Source organism: Cydia strobilella, chromosome 4, assembly GCF_947568885.1.
Source record: "Cydia strobilella chromosome 4, ilCydStro3.1, whole genome shotgun sequence".
Lineage (NCBI taxonomy): Eukaryota > Metazoa > Arthropoda > Insecta > Lepidoptera > Tortricidae > Cydia > Cydia strobilella.
The window spans coordinates 5,721,038-5,735,792 of NC_086044.1; the positions used below are offsets into that span (position 1 = coordinate 5,721,038).

Consider the following 14,755-nt stretch of genomic DNA (forward strand, 5'->3'; position numbering starts at 1 on the left):
GGATGAGGTTGGTATTTTTGTCAATTATTTTTCTATTCAGCCCAAGATAATAACTTATTAGTCGTCCCACTCTTTGATTCTTTGACTCGAACGTCTTTAGATAACACTGTACACACATGTAAATTACATTATTTAGTCAGTTTCAGTCTGTTAGCGGTAGTTACAGTACATTCTCGAGATAATAAAAAAATATTTTAGTTACAAATAATCAATCAGATATATATCAATTATAGACCTACCCTACCAAATAAATATAAACTACTAGGTACTAAACCGGGTGTGTAATGTTTAATATAAATATATATATAATAACATACATTTGTTATAACGCCATTTGATATACTAATGTAATTTTTATTATACGTTTCTTTTGTTATATTGTGATTTCATCTAAACTATCATTGATATAAGGCCTATTGTAATATAATTTTTAAATAGTATATGGACATGTTTTATAATGACATTTGTTATATTATATTTTCATATAACGTAATACTTAATATAATTTAATCAATTGTAAATACATATATTGTATAACCATTTTCAGCATATTATATTTAAGAATAACGTAAAATTTTACATACTATTTATAACTAGTACGCAGGCCCTACAATTAAATACAAATTATCCTAGTGTAAACACGCCTGACGAAAAAGAATATACCGAAGCAGAGTTCTTAAGAGCAATTGAATCCAATCTTTATCTCAGAACAAACTAAGAAATGTGTTCATTATTTTTTTTATTTTATTTATTGTTTTGTGCATGCTGCATTTTTTTATACTTAAATAAAATTTTGAATTTCTAGTTATGTGCTTTATGCTATCCCACTTCTTTTGCTAGGTATTTTATTCTAGGGAGGTTTCAGTTCTAACCATAGCTAACCAAATTATTCACGGATTTCGATTCTGTGGGTGCCGGAGTTCAAACCTAACCTAAACCACTTTTTTTCCTAGGTATTTCATTCTACGGGGGTCAAAGTTCTAACCTAATCTAACCCTCCGTTTGCTAGGTAGTTATTCGTTTGTGCGGACTCGCAGTTTCAACCTAACCTAACGAATTTATATCATGCAACTATTATGCCACACAAATAATTATGTGATATCACTTGTTATAACAAATAATATGCTTTAGAGTATGTAATAATTATGGCAATATATATTAGACAAAGTTTAAATATGCCTTATGACCATTATACCAATAATTACATTATGTGTACCGTTAATTAGGTATTACGGTAGTATGCCATTTATACGCTATTCAAAGTAACGATATACCAAACTATAATATATGAAAAGTAATTATAACAACTGTAATGCACCCTACTAAACCATTATGGTCATGCTTATCTAAAATTATGTCATGAATACAGAACCTAATGAGAACAGCTGAAAAACCGGCCAAGTGCGAGTCGGACTCGCGTTCCAAGGGTTCCGTACATTACACAATTTAAACAATGTATTTTTTATGTGAATTTCATTTTTCATTTTTCATTTTCATTTTTTTTTTCATTTAAAAAACCCGTAGGGGTCGGATCAAAAACTAAGTAACTAAGTCCGACTCATGCTTGACTGCACAGTTCTAATAGGTTTTTCGGTGATCTGTAGGTAAAGATCTATTTTGTGTATTTTTTTCAAAATTTTTGGAGATAAAGAGGGGGGGGGGGATGGTAAGTTTTGCCTATTTTCTTGAATAACTTCTAAACTATTTATCTTAAAATTATAAAAAAAATATATTTGAGATTCTCACAATGAGCTTTTTCATTTGATATGTAACACGATATAGTTTGACAAACTTTATTTTTTAATTTTCTCATTTACCCCCCAAAAGTGGCCCCCGTGTTTAAAATTAATTTGTTTACGTTACATTTTCATCTTTGGGTCATAAACTTACATATGTGTACCAAATTTCAACTTAATTGGTCCAGTAATTTCGGAGAAAATAGGCTGTGACAGACGGACAGACAGACAGACAGACGCACGAGTGATCCTATAAGGGTTCCGTTTTTTCCTTTTGAGGTACGGAACCCTAAAAAGTTATGAAATAAATTCATTTGTATTTGTATGAATTGGTAAAAAAGACTCATTTTATACACTACTTAGAAATTATAACAGCACCAGGGGCGGAAGCTCAATCATTGAAGGAAATTAGGTACATGAAATGTAGCCCGAATGAAAACACGCACTCAACGTTTCGCCATTTATTTCTGAGTGACATTGATATAAAAATCATAAAACAATATAAAATATACATCTTGATAAATATATAAAAGAAGAGACTGACTGACATATCATCACACAGCCCAAACCGCTGGTTCTAGAGTTTCCAAATTTGGCACGTAGGTTTCTTATAAGGTTGCATTAAGAAAGGATTTTTCAAAATTCATGGGGGTGAAATGGGGGTCCAAAGTTTGTATGGGGATACAAGATTAGTTAGACTATTTTATTCGAAACTTCACAAGAGTATTCCTAACGATAAACGAATAAACATGTGTTTCAGGTTTATTGGAAAATCAACCCCTAAAAGGGGGAAATGTGGTGACAAAGTCTGAAAATCAACATGGGAACTGTTTCTATGGTTTATCGGGTCGCTGATTACGAAAACAACAACGATTTTAAATTCCAACGTGGTGGACGTGAAAAACCATGTCTCCTGTTGGGGTGCAATGGGGTTGAAATGTCTAAGTATCAATATGGGTGTCGTTTTTATGGTTTTTTGGGACGTCAATTACGAAAATGGCATCGATATTGACATTTAATAATGTGGTCATGAAAATTCTTGAAAGTACTCGTATTTGTGCCTAACTGCAATTCAAACGGTCCAGTAAGTAGTTTCGGAGCAAATCGGTTGTACTAGTAACAGACGGACTGACAGGCAGGCACACGTGATCCTATAAGGGTTCCATTTTTGCTTTTTAGGGTTCCGTACCCAAAGGGTAATAACGGGACCCTATTACTAAGACTACGCTGTCTGTCTGTTCGTCTGTCATGCACCAAGCTGCATCTCGTGAACCGTGATAGCTATATAGACAGCGTTTGCGTTTTTTGCGTAATGGTATCGGAACCCTTAGTGCGCGAGTCCGACTCGCACTTGGCCGGTTTTTAGGTATGTTACGAGACCCGCGTTATCCTAATATAATTTTAAATTTGTATTTGGTGCCATCTCGATCGTCGTCAATCGGTACCTAGGCGAGTGCAGGCGGCTCGGCTGCACAGGGCGGACACGCCATACATCAAAAATCATTTGCGTTTCTATGTGTGAACGGCACGTCTGTACACGCGTCATGCGTCATTGTGTGAGTAAGTTGCTTCTGAGCGGTCGGCGAACGGTCGTCAATCTGCTGTCGCGGGGCGAAGTAATTCGCATCGGGGCGGGGCGGTGCGTGGCCGTTCTGTATGCTAATATACTTATTCTGTGGCGGCAGGACGGACGGAGCGGGAGGAGTAAGTCATCGGGAAACTACCTGCATCCGTAATGAGTACATTCAAGGTGCTGCAAAAAATCGGAAGTATATATATATATATATATTCTACCTACGTACGTTCCTCAATTATTCGTTTGATAAAGGAAAATATTATCCGTATTGTGGCAAATACACCATAAGAGTGAACAGTAAGTTAACTGAAGGCTTAAATATATTAAATTAACTTAAACTAAGACACATGACAATTAGTATTTGGTAATAACAATTATATAGGTGAAAAAAAGTTTTTGTAACTCCATAGCATACTTGCCCGCACTGCAAGGCAAAGTGGTCCCGAAAAGGACGACGGTAACGTGTCACACCTGCGAGGCGGCGATTGATCCCGAGCCAGTACTTTTAGTATGTTGTATTAGGCATCTTTACCTATAACTATACCAAATTTCGGCCATACACGAATTATTTCCCCTATTAGGTAGTTAATATGTCTTCGTTCGGTGAGCTACCTGCTGTACAAATTTCATCAATATTCGTGGTTTACGAGTAAAATGCCTGTGACATACGGACACACAAGACGGACATGACGAAATTATAAGGATTCCGTTTTTGCCATTTTGGCTACGGAACCATCATCAAATCATCTTTTGTAAGTCGTTATAAAAACATATTTTCGTAGATCTCCTTACCCTGCCTCCCCCGCAACCTATACATTAGACAAAACGACATAGATTCTTAAATCACACGGGCGTAGCCGCGGGCAAAAGCTAGTTAATCGTAAAGGAGTTCGAAACAATCATAGTTGTAGAATATTGATTTTTTTGTAGGCACAACAGCGAAAGTCGCCTCTGTGTTTCCAAAAAAGCAGTATTGAGCTTTCGTTAGATATCTATTGCGCACCTGTAATTTACCACGCTTCAGTTTATTTTCAAACAACCTTAAAAAATTATAATATTTGTGCCGTCCTGGAGACCTATTTAAGGTATAGAAAAGTAATCTGTCATTAGTCAATACATCAGTTTTCGTGTATCTCGCTCTAACTAGAGAGGCCACGAATATTCGCCAACTATTCGGTATTCGGCCGAATATCTGTTGCGTCTACCTAAAAAGAAAAATTACACAATAAAAATAACCAAAAACTAGGTATATTTAATATTTAAAATGTATTCTTGGAAATAATATTGTCTTCGGTTACCGCGATAGTTACTCATGAAATAAAACTATGAAAACGGAGTTTTTCCTCAGTCACCCGTTGACCACGAACGCTGTAAAGGGTTCGAAACGTCGGGATGTATTATAAATTCAATATACGCAATATAATCCGTTTTCATAGTTTTATTTCATGTATTCTTGGAAATTTGTTAAATACGAAGACCCTTTTTACGAAAAATATTCGGAAATACAAAGAATATTCGGTATTTGGCCGGAACCACTATTCGGGGCATCTTTAATACTAACCCACCAAAAACGTTTATCAAAATGTCGGTATAAATGCATTTCTACCGCATTATATCGCGCATAGGATGATAATTAATTATCTCGTTTAATTCATGCACGCTTTAGCTTCACCATGTAGGGCTGAAATCTGTTTCAGCCGGTAATAAGCGACAATGAATATAGATATACCTTGAAATAACGAACTAAAACTGAAGTAGGTAATCAATACCAAATATCATTAAATAACAATAATGTTATTAGGCTTTTTGCGACGGGTCGTCGGAGCGGGGCCGCTTAGAAAATAATCCCAAGACACTTTAGGTTTTACGAAAGCGACTGTCATCTGACCTTCCAACCCAGGGAGGGAACTAGGCCTTATAGGAATTAGTCCGTTTTCCTCACGATGTTTTCCTTCATCGATAAGAGGCTGGTAAATATATCAATTACCTCTAATTATATCGTACTCTCGCTAAAACCTCTTACCGCTACCAGTAACACAAATATACACAGTATGACATAAATATTAAACTGTGAATGACATCTCGCATAATAAATAATTCAATTTAAATTACGACGAGTCATACTGACACATAAAACACACCTTTTAACAGTTTTAACCGTTTTGCAAGACCCGTCCCAAACTAGGTAACCTAGCGGTAACGATGAGTTTAACCGTTATATTTTAAAATTAGAGTAGCTATCTAAGCAAAACAAGGAATGAGATGCCCAACGGGATTCTAACCAACAGATTGAGAAACAAAGCCGTATGGTACGAAAGTAAAAATTAATTCTAAAATTGCATTTACTAGCTTAAGGATGACTCACGTTAGACCGGGCCGTGACCGGGCCGGAGCTTCCGGCGCTTCGTTTTCTATGGAAAGCATCACGTGATCACCTGTCATGTCATAGAAAAGTAAGCGCTGGTAGCTCCGGCCCGGTCACGGCCCGGTCTAACCTGAGTCATCCTTTATATACCTAACTATATTTTATAGCTAAAAACTGGAGTCATGGAGTTATTAGACATAAACTTTTAAGTTGATTAAAAATAGGATCATGTTGAATATTGCACAATTTTAAATCAGATCGGCGGCTCAATGACAGCTGCTGCGGATGACTAGAAAGTTATTAAATAAATCTTAAATTTTCAATATAAAAATTTTCAAATAATGTTTATTGTAAGTAACTTTTATGTGACGGATATATGAAAATGAAAATAACAATTTATTACTCTTACGAGCTAACTTAAAATACATGTTCAAACGTTTTACAAAGGCACATCAAAAATACTTAACGTATTTAACCGGCATAACAATGACTAATAAAAATAAAACCGAGATATATATTTTTAAACTCACATTTAATTCTAAAATCAAGACTTACCAACTCAGCACATCTCCGTGTCCTCAAACAGAAATTAACTGCACCTCACTAAACTTGTTTATTTGTATATTTCACTTATAAAACAATGTTCAAACACATTCGTTCAAAAACACGAGATATGAGTACCGCGGTGGAAGCAGCGAGTTGATCTGGCTTCTGGAGCTGTCTGTACATTCCTATAACCACATACAAGCAATTTGATTCCAGAGAACCAGTTACTTGAGACCTGGAGACCAGTGACAACTTGGTATAGGAAGAGATCTCAATTACACTGGTTGTGCTCAGGCGAACACCCGGTCGAATACCATCCCTTATTTGTTAGAGCTAGGACGCATGCGCTATAACCCCGCCTTGCCTCAACGCACACTCACAGCTATGTCTTCATTCTATCCGATTTCCATACAAAATTCAACGCAATGTTTACAGCTGGAAAGCTGTCGAGTTCAATACAAAGCACTTTAAAAGGCTGTAACACAAACGATATAAAAGTGATTTTTGTGTGGAAAGTTCATTCGACATATTAGTGGGTTTTATGCTTATTTGAGTAGGAATGACTGTTATATCCCTGAAAATTACATTCGCCTTATCGCATATAATAGACACATGAAAAGTTCCATTTACATTGTCAGACGCATCTATCTGTGGAATTAATGTTATGACAAATAACACTGCCACAAATGACAATAATTTCTGATACGAAGTACGGTTAAGGAGTTAGATTTTTATGCCTCTTCGTACTTTGTCAGGGTGACAATGACAGTCAACATGAATTTCACTACAGATTTCATAATTTATTGTCACTGTGGCATGGTACGAAGTGGCACAGAAATAAAATTCCTTTTATGACTACTAGCAGTAGTAGAACAGTAGATAATATTATGTATACTGTAATACTTATCTCGTTCTAGGGCTCAATCCGCATAAACTATAATGAAATATTTCATTATACAAATATTTCTTTCAGTGAAGATGTGTAAGACCGCGCTTTGTCTTACATGCTTCGCCTTGTAGGTGCATGGTCTGGTACCTTTATACAACGTAGGCTGAATTCATAATGGTGTGACGGTATTATTAAATTTTTGGCTTAACGCTAAGATTAATTAAGTATCTTGTTGACCGACTGACGAAGAAGGAAATAAATACTTAATTCTTACCAAGCCGCCTTTAAAAGGTTTTGCTAATTTATCTAAAGTAAAGGCTTTTTTTTTCATTGTAGGTTTGGGATTACAATTTCAACATCACATCACGTTTAATATAATTTTCACCGGGGTCGCGGCAAACCTCAACGGCGACGGTGAGATGATCTCGACGCTTTTGACAGAAACTTGTAGGAGACGAGTGGTAATTGGGACAGGTACGTGGAAAGGAAGGATGCAGCAGTGGGAATAAATAAGTAGGTAACGTATTTGCAGGTAAAACTCATAATTAAACCGTTATTTCAAATCCATATCAAGTTCATAACCTGTTATTAAAATCAGAATAAGCGCCCAGGTTTTATTTCATGTCATTACCTACGTGTTTCAAATTTCCATTAGTAATAGGGTCAGTCGACTCTCGGGCTTAGGAAATAGGTGTTTAAGATTAAATCAAAAGGACATCCCAACTATAGACTTTAATATATTCCTTTATAGGTAAATATAATATATTATTTTTCAAACATCCAACAGGGTTCATTGTGTCCACTTTGCTTAACAAATGGGTCTCCAATTCCTAATAGCAACTTTACCTCCCACTTTAAAGTAGGAATGAAAATAAACCCAGGTCGATCCTGGCTAGACGGGCATTGGCCTCAACATGTTCTAACCAAAAAGACATAACAACCATCCAATACCCGCGCACTTAAGCCCTTTTTAATTTGGTGTTTCATTCTGCTTAAACCAGAATGGCGTATCATATTTGAACTCTCTAGATAATTTACGCTATTTTAAAATAAATGTATGTCTATTGTGTTGCATTGTAACAAACGGTTTATGTAACTAATTTTCTTGGACTCTTATGACAATTCGCTTTTGAGTAACGTGGGAAAACAGAATCCGGAAGACATTTTGGATTTTACATGAATACGAGTATGTATGTACCTATGTGTGTGTTTTGATGCGAAAGTAGTAAATTTACCCGATATCAAAGCCAAATACTTAGCTAATTAAAAGGAGAATAAAATCCTTCGCGTGACCCATAGCATCATTACATTTAATAAAATTTGGCTATTTGGTTCTTGGGACGACGGTCTGGTAACCGTCTGGTGGGTCGCTGCGATCGGGACAGGTGGCACGCTCCCGTTTCGGAGACCAAGATTCTTCTTGGATCACTGAGCTAAAATAGTTAGTTAGTTATTTGATGTTAAAAACGATCTTTACATAGCCAACAAGTCCAGTTCTCAATGTTTTTTTTTTATGAATTAGATTATCAATGAATTAGTTCATTCTTGCACATTTGGTAACAAAACCAACGAATGAATATGTAGTAAAGTACTAGTAACTTGCAGCTTAGTGTTTTTATAAGTATAAGCAGTTTGCTTTTAAAACAATCAGTAATTAGGTCGTCATACCTAATATCGTACTTACTTATTAAATATATTTACCAGAAAAAACTTATTTCCAGCCCACCTATGAGAAACATATATTTAATGTACAGTCGCCATCAGATATATCGGAGCGGCCGAGGTCCTCAAAAATATCTGAACATGAGCGCCTTGTTCACATATTTGTGAGCACCTTCGCCGCTCCGATATATCTGTATATCTGATGGCGACTTGTATTTTGGTCATTTGCTACGGCGTAGCTCTCGCGTAGCACAAGAAGTGACATTTGATTTTAATTTAAGACTCACGCGAACCTAGCCGCCGCTCTTACCGCTCTTATTTCAAAACGACCTTCTGAATTAACGTGACGTCATTGCGCTGAAGTAGATAGCCTACTACTCTGCCGGCAGTTTTGGGTTCCCAATACCATACCCAACAACATACTAAAAGTTGGTAGATATTACCTAGGTAGGCACTCTGAACTATCTATGTTCCCACTAGGGAGGGCACGAATCATAGAACCTTTTAAGAATGAGTCGATTTCTCTGCAAACAGATTTTTGTCTAATATTTTCAGATATACCTATGACTTATTGTAGCCGCCATGCAGGTCTCGACGACTCAAATAAAAGGCTTCAATTTGAAGTAAACTGTTAAAATTTTCCAAAAAGGTACTGGTTACATGGGTTCTTTGACAAAAACGGTTTAAAGGTTCAAAGTGGTGGCTATTGTATGGAGGCTAATGAAAGAGTGAATTTGCATAATTTGAACAGTACAAAATGGTTTTAAATATAGGTGCCTCTGATTGGCCGCGATACATGTTATGTGGAACGCTGCTATTGGATCATTAGAAAAAGCTTCCGAATACTAGACGAGCCCAACGGCTGCGTTTAGCTACTGCATTGGGAATATTTTTTTTACCACAACAATAAGTTGCGTTCGCAACACTTATCAATTTGAAACGGTAGTTACTTATCAGTACTCGGTAATTGTCTTTATTTGCAAATATCGACATAAGCCATGCAAATACAGTAATAACATGTTACATTAACACTATTGCCATATTATGTTAATAATGCCAGGGGTAATTGTTATTATTAGGTACATCAGTATCAGTCAGCGTGTGTGTAATGGAATAGAAATATTTATATCGCAATGTCACCTTTGTTAACTTTTTTGTGACTTGATTACAATCCCTTACTTCTATAGAGCGAGCCTTCTAGTATCTAGGTTATTATTTTTGGACGACGACTTTAGACTTCTCTGATGCTGATGTGTTCAAGAACCGCATGTCACAATCGCCATTGCGGCATTTGATCACACTGTACTGTTTGCAATTGACATTTCATTTCGAATAAAACGTCGGTTTAAACTTTCACGATTTTTACTCATTATTATTCACAACGACGGGACTTAAATTACGCGATTAAGTCCCGTCGTTGTGAATAATAATAAATAAAACGTCGTCTCGACTGTTACTAGAAATAAAGTCTGCTGCAATACTGCAGCAGCAATGCTGGTGCAGTCTGAATCCGAACGGTACCTTAAAGAAGCAGACATCCAATTCTTCTTATCTATGTCGGCGGCAGATCGTAGAATCGGGCAGATCGAGATTCCTAAGCATATCATGAAACGGCTCTCACGTACATCGTCCACATTGTTAACAATGTTAACTGACAATTTGTGAACCTTATTACTAAGGTATAGGATCCATCGACGGTCAAGAGTGTTGGAGTATCAAAAGCAGAGCCCAGCGGATATAAAAGAGCATTTTATGTCACTTTTTATAAAGCTCAATATTGAATGGCATTATGTTAAAGTAAACAATACATGTGTGCTTTTGTCGGTATAGCACAGAGCTTAGTTCTCCGTCGAAACATTGTAGACTGACCTGAAAATTCATAAACATTCCGATATTATCCACAAAAGTAATTGTTTCGGAAAAATCATCGAAATTTGGCTTCGAAAATTAATATAAAGTTGATTCTAACCATTATTTCTATTTATATATTCTAACCATTCATACATTTTGAAATAATTGACGCACGATTCAACATGTACTCAAAATTGATTAGGGGAGACCAAGGAGAGTTTACACAAATTTTACTTTTCGGTCATAACTCTGTTGTATTAGATTAGAAGCTAGATTTCCAAAGTCTGTATCATCTGACAGCAAATTTCATAACTATTTACCACCCAAAACAGAAACACCATATTGCACTTGGAACTATTTAAAACATTTGTTTTCTGCACTAATCCGATCTGTTTTAACTCTCCTAATACCGAGGTAACTTGAAGCAGGTACTGAGGTAAGTTGCCACACATGTATAATTTATTAATTTAAACAGAATATAGCAAACTAGGGTCAGTAAAACATTTTCACCGGTAACCGCCAGCTCCATTTAAAATTTTAGTTTTCAATTTCGTCTTTTAGTTTTTCGGCTTTTAATAAATAAAAAAATGCTACATTAACCAATATTTTTATTGAGTAAACTGGTTGTTAGTGACTGAAGCATTATGAAAAACACGTATTTTTCAATAAGCTTTCAATTGGTAACCAAAGTGCTAAAATATGGTATGACCAACCTCTGCCAATCTTGAACAAAAAATTGACGAGGTAAGTTGCAACAAGGTGTTTCAACATACCTCCCCCTGTATTTTTACACTTCTTTGCACTTTTAGATTATAAAACATAGAATTCACTTAATAACGATGATAAGTCCAAATATATGATAAGTAAAAAGCACTGCCAGAATTCTTCAAACATTATATCGGAAAGAAAGCTGATAAAGATATGTCCTTGAAAAATTGTCGAGAAACTTACTTTTAGCAATATTTTAGCTCTAACCGCTGTAATACCTCAACTGCTCATCTGAGGCCTAAACCATGCATGAAGTTAGTTAGAATGGAAAATGAAGCATTTCTTTCTTGGAAGTCATACTTTCAGCGTGTATAGTTTGCGAGATATGGACGCTGTGTGTCAACTTATCTTTGTGTTAACCTACCTCGGTCTCCCCTAATTCCTCCGACATACATACATACATATTAATTTTCATAGAGTAATTACATGGGAGTCAAATCCTCTTAAGGTCCTCTAGTTATATATAGAAAACGCCTCCGATATAATCAGTGTTGATTAGGATAAGCTGATTTTGTCCTGTTTGTACTCGTACTTTGTACAAGTACAAATTCAATTCGAGTAATAAATACTCTTAGAAATAAAAGAAAGTTCCAATCCCAAAAATTGCTCTGGGTCTTACGAGGAGGTACAAAAAAGGCTGTACGTTGTTAATTATCATATCAAAGTAATAAAACTGTTTTGAACGAAACTGGGGTAGAGAAGTTATAATTTCTGTGGAAAAAAAAGCCAGTACAAGTGCATAAATAGTATGTTTCGATTGGCTGTACCTAGTACCCTATTTCTACAATTAAAATGATAAAAAGGAATCCCTTTGCCGTGACAAATACAGAGTGACCGAGTTGCGTCTCTCAGACCGAGCCTAGCCGACTTGGCAGCGTGCCAGGGGGCAACGACCCAGCAACAAGTAGGGTTGATAGATCCATGGGGTGATTCTCACGAAAATATTGCAGCGTTTTTAATACTCATTCTAACAAAGTACGTAAAGGTTTTTCGATGTACGGACAAATGTCAAACGAAAAAAAATTGTACCGGGATGGCAGTGGGATGACAGATGTTTCGAAAAGTCACGTGACTATTTGCATAAATTATTTAATTTTCGACTATAAAAAAAACATCTTGGCTACCTCCAGGAGCGTTATTCAGATTTTAAAGTGAGTTTGTTATGTTATGATTTTAATATTTATAATGATACAATCGCTTATTGCACTGCGAGTCGCTCGTGTCAGGGTTATATCATAAAACAAATGAAATTGTGATTTTACAGTTAGAATCGGCCTCGATTATCGACTCACATTTTTTTTTAATTATAATCAGTTTTTTTTTACATTGCTACATAATTTATGTGTTTAACATAAGTACAGCTTGTTGTCCTCTTTATCTCATACTCGTATATCCCTTAATAGTTGTGGTAATGTTTTCCAAGTGGGATCTAAATGAATAGCCGAATTTACTCTTAGTTTGTATTTGCAGCTTTGAAAGATAATTAAATTTATCTTAATAAGAAAATACATTGTATTTTCTAAAAAGCTTTGGTCAACATTTTCTTTTACGGATTCCAGTTTATTCGTCTAAGTTTTCGAATACTTTGTCAGCACCCATAGAGCAAATAAAAATGCTATTTTCTGTCTTAAACTTATTTAATTAGATATCCCAGAGACTTTGTTTGGTGAACTCAACAAACATCGTAGATGGTACACAATATTACTGCGAAAGTTACTCATAAAATATAAAACTATGAAAACGGATTATATCATATCATATATTATAGTTTATTGAAGTTTTTATCGCGTATATATATATATATCTTTCCTTGAAAATAGTTGTATTGTATAACTAGCCTTATGAACCGATTTTGCATGTACAACCAGCCTTAAAGTTTAGTCTATGATGGTTCATTATTTTTAGTATGTGGGTATTTTTGCACTTTGTAGTTTTTCCTCAGTCACCCGTTGACCGCGAACGCTGTAAAGGGTTCGAAACGTCGGGATGTATTATAAATTCAATATACGCGATATAATCCGTTTTCATAGTTTTATTTCATGCATTAAACAAATTAAAAAAAACTCCTGACTACCTAAAAACTACTCAAGTACCTTGGTAATTATTGAGCCGTAAGGCGAATATTTATTTTTGAAAACACGGACCCTAGAAAAATGATTAGGTATATAATTCGTATTTATTTTGTTAAAAATCTTTAGATTTTCTATCAGTAAGCATAAATCTTACTTAAAAATATTATAAAGGTTACTTTGACATTGACAATGTTCTAACACTTAAATATCTATAATTTAAAAGCGATCTTCGTGCTAGGGGCACCATAACTCAATTGAAACTTTAGCGAACAAAAGGTTAACTAGGTTTACTAAACCTATGGTGAGACCTAAACTAGTTGCCGTTAATAAACGGTCATGCTCAGGCAGTCCGGCCACGATGATCCAGTTAAGAAAATTGCCTTAAGCCCTGGGCTAGGTAAAGGCAATTTTGGGTACAAGAAAATTGAGTTTTGCCTTAAGATGTGACACACGGCGACTCTTTTTGGTTCATGTTTTATTTAAATTCCATATTAAGATTGTAAATTTAACAGTAGGTAATCTGTCTTGCCTTTTTAAGGCCATACTGCAAAAATGGTAGTTAGTTATCATGACAATGTTTTCTAATCATTTCTTTTTGGCTCTCGTTAACAATTTTGGTCATACCTAGTGATTTTGTCCAACCACGCATAAAAACCGTATGTAACATTACAATACTCATTCAATTGTATATTATCCCTACTAATATTATAAATGCGAAAGTAACTCTGTCTGTCTGTCTAAGCCAGCTGTCTGTTATTTACTTCTTCACGCTTAAATCGCTGGACTGATTTAGATAAAATAACATAGATTGGTATGGAGATAGTAGGAGGCCCAGGGAAGGACAAAGGATAGTTTTTATCAATCATCATCATTCCACGCAGACAATGTCTCGTATTTTAGACCCAAAGGTATAAGTGATGTATCAATAAACATACTTTTGCTATAAATAATGGCGCAGTAGCCGCCAGAGAGTAGCCATAATATACTTAGCTCACGTATACATATATATAGTATACAATGTGTGGCCTGTAATAGGAGCAAAAAATTAAACTGTAGGCTATACTCCTCATACCAACCAACATTTGTTCAGCGACTTTTAAAATAACTTGTGTTTTGATTTTTAATACACTTTAAAGTTTTTTCCAAGGCGCAATGTATTGCGAACTTTGTTATGTTTAAGGTGTGACAGGCAACGTCAATCACAATGATAATGGCGTACATTGAAGATAATATTTATTTTGTATGAAAAATACGAAGTCTAAAGTCTTCATTATTTTTAAAAGTCGCTGA

The 14,755-nt window shown here is 35.4% G+C and overlaps 2 protein-coding genes across 2 annotated transcripts in view; both read right to left on the reverse strand.

Annotated features, from left to right (window-relative positions):
- The window catches only part of LOC134740955 (electroneutral sodium bicarbonate exchanger 1), a 92,416-nt gene extending 86,035 nt beyond the window's left edge, over positions 1–6,381 (reverse strand). Inside the window, exon 1 of the mRNA XM_063673627.1 lies at positions 6,233–6,381. The gene's annotated coding sequence lies outside the window, so the exon portion shown is untranslated. The remainder of the gene's footprint in view (positions 1–6,232) is intronic.
- The window catches only part of LOC134741007 (homeobox protein aristaless-like), a 509,271-nt gene that overhangs the window by 404,529 nt on the left and 89,987 nt on the right, over positions 1–14,755 (reverse strand). The window lies entirely within an intron of this gene.